This window comes from Zalophus californianus, chromosome 1, assembly GCF_009762305.2.
Source record: "Zalophus californianus isolate mZalCal1 chromosome 1, mZalCal1.pri.v2, whole genome shotgun sequence".
NCBI lineage: Eukaryota > Metazoa > Chordata > Mammalia > Carnivora > Otariidae > Zalophus > Zalophus californianus.
The window spans coordinates 40,721,533-40,724,503 of NC_045595.1; the positions used below are offsets into that span (position 1 = coordinate 40,721,533).

The 2,971-nt window shown below is 41.5% G+C and overlaps 1 pseudogene; it reads left to right on the forward strand.

Annotated features, from left to right (window-relative positions):
- The first annotated feature begins 1,959 nt into the window (after positions 1-1,959).
- LOC118356000 lies at positions 1,960-2,526 on the forward strand (annotated as a pseudogene).
- The last annotated feature ends 445 nt before the right edge of the window (positions 2,527-2,971 follow it).

Here is a 2,971-nt window from a genome sequence, read left to right on the forward strand (position 1 = left end):
TTGGGGGTCAGATAAGTTTCTCTCCGCATATAGTTACACAAAGGGGAGTGCTAAGGAGCTGGTAGAATGATTGCTCTCATCAGCTCCTGTACCAAACTGGATTTTTCAGGTGTCACCATTTCCCAGCTGTGAGAAAGGAGGAGGAAGAGAGTGAGACATGCACATGCAACATTTTTAGATGCCAGGCTCAGAATCGCACCCATTATGTTCAAATTCCACTGGACAAAATTTAATCCGATGACTATAGCTAATTGCTAGGAAGGCCACAAAAATATAGTCACTCTATCAGCAGCCATGGGCCAGGATGAACTTTTGTGAGGAGCAATTCTCTTAGTAAATAAAAGACTTTTTATTAATATGAGGAGAATGGATATTTCAATGTCCCATTTCACAGAAGAAATTGGGCTTCAGAGAAATATGTTAAACTTACCACCCTCATCAAACTAATAACTGGAAGGCCCCAAGTCCTTGGCTGTCAGATTCCAGGGCCCTTGCTCTTCTTCAGTTGTTATATAGCCCCTGCACCTCCTTTCCACATCCGTTCATTTATTCACCTATCTCTCACTGGGTTTGGAAGCCAACTTGAAAAGCCAGGAGAATAACAGTGCATCAGAAGAACCCACCAAGCTAAGAAAGAGCCCACCACCCTACATTACAGGCCAATAAGTACACTGCAGGAGGTTGCACCAAGCAAGGCCAATGGCATCCCAGCAGGATCCCAAACTGGGCAACACTTCTTTCTGGAGAATGCAAATCCCATGCAAAGAGCAACGTGTACACTACTCTTTCATTTTTGGTAGTGCAGCGGGGGCGGGGTTTGCAAATTGTGAAGAAATGCAGCAAAGAGTCAAATAGGAAATTTTGCTTTCTTATTTCACTATATTTAATAAACTAAATTCTATAAAATTTTCATAGGAATCACTATCATTTTGAAAGCATGAGAAAAAGGAATCTGTTCAACAGAAAGGGCATGTAGAATTAATACAGTATAGAACTAGTCCTCAAATTTTGAGAACTCCAGAAGCCACAAGGTATTTGCAAAGTAGCTAGCAAAAGTGAAGGAAAGAGGCAAGGGAAGAGAAAGAAAGAAGAATGGACATGGAGACTGCTTCACGAGCATATTCTTGATTTTAAACTGCCTTGATTTGGGATGCCTTTTTAGTTTCCCTCCAGAGTTTTGTCCATAGTGATGCTCTTATTTCAACTCTCCAAAAATGTCCCTAAGCCTGAAAAGACCCCCTGGGTTAATTTTGGTTGCCAGGGAAACTGCCTGGACTTGCATAGACTCCCGCTGATTCTGGAACGCAATACCTGGCAGCTGGGAGGGCCCACAATAGTACTGGTTTCCAAAGACCACAGCCCCACACCATCCACCTTCTTTCTATTTCCAGATCCAGCCAACTTGGCTCTCATATCCTCTAGATTCTGAGCTGTTCCTGGGGTCGGGGGGATGGGAGGCAGGGGGAAACTCCTGGGGGAAATGGAGGTGACACACCCTGAGTCCTGCTTTATGACACATTAATTTTAGTAATACATGGGCCTTACCTGCAGAGTCAGGAATCCTGTGCTACCTTTTTTTTTGTTTTTGGTTAGATTTATTTTTTACCTTTTAAAGCACATCAATATGATTTTATACCAGAGATAATCTGACAAAATAAAACCAAGGTGATGATTGGAGAGGTAACTGTTGTTTTCCAACTTTGTGTCCCCTACAAGTGACATATCTATATTCATTATTTTTTATTATTCATTTTAATAGTTTTCAAATCTGTTCTTAAAATAAGCCAAAGAATACAAGCGATCAGAGGGAAATGATGAAATGGTGAAATGACAAGCTGCAAATGGAAATGGTTACTATCTGTAGGTCTACTTGATTAAAAACAAAGTCAAGATCCCCTCTTGGGGGAGAAGGGGATAAAAACTCTTACGGTACAGCTCTTCCCCCTAAGTGGCCTGAGATGACCTCTGAAAATGGTTCGCTATTCGCTTGACCCAGAAAACCCTACGAAATCATGTAAATCAAGAGGTTCAAATTTTCGTGTTCACTTTAAGAACACACGTGAAACTGCCCAGGCCATCAAGGGTATGCATATCCGAAAAGCCATCAAGTATCTGAAAGACGTCGCTTTACAGAAGTAGTGTGTGCCATTCCGTCGCTACAATGGTGGAGTTGGTAGGTGTGCCCAGGCCAAACAGTGGGGCTGGACACAGGGTCGGTGGCCCAAGAAGAGTGCTGAATTTTTACTGCACATGCTTAAAAATGCAGAGAGTAATGCTGAACTTAAGGGTTTAGATGTTGATTCTCTGGTCATTGAGCACATCCAGGTGAACAAAGCCCCCAAGATGCGGCGTAGAACGTACAGGGCTCATGGTCAGATTAACCCATACATGAGCTCTCCCTGCCACATTGAGATGATCCTTACTGAAAAAGAGCAAATTGTTCCTAAACCAGAAGAGGAGGTTGCACAGAAGAAAAAGATATCCCAGAAGAAACTGAAGAAACAAAAACTTATGGCCTGGGAGTAAATTCTGCAGAGTAAATACAAATAAACAAACAAACAAACAAACAAAAACTCTTACGGTACATACTTATGTTTAAATTCTACTTATGTTGGGATGACTGGGTGGTTCAGTTGGTTAAGTGTCCGACTCTTGATTTTGGCTCAGGTTATGATCCCATGGTGGTGAGATCGAGCCCCGTGTCAGGCTCCTGCTTAAGATTCTCTCTCTCCCCCTCTGCCCCTCCCCTCTCCCTCACTAATATAAATAAATAAGTTAACTAATTAATTAGTTAATTAATTCTACTTATGTTAAATTCTCCAGATGTTGGTTTTGAAGGAACAATGGAAAGAGGAAAAAATATTGTATTCCTCTCTCTGAGCCTGTTCTATAAATTCCAAGATGGAAAGTATTAAAATTCCATTGAGTTAAATTATGTGAAGGTAATGTGGCCCCAAGTATTTTATCACTT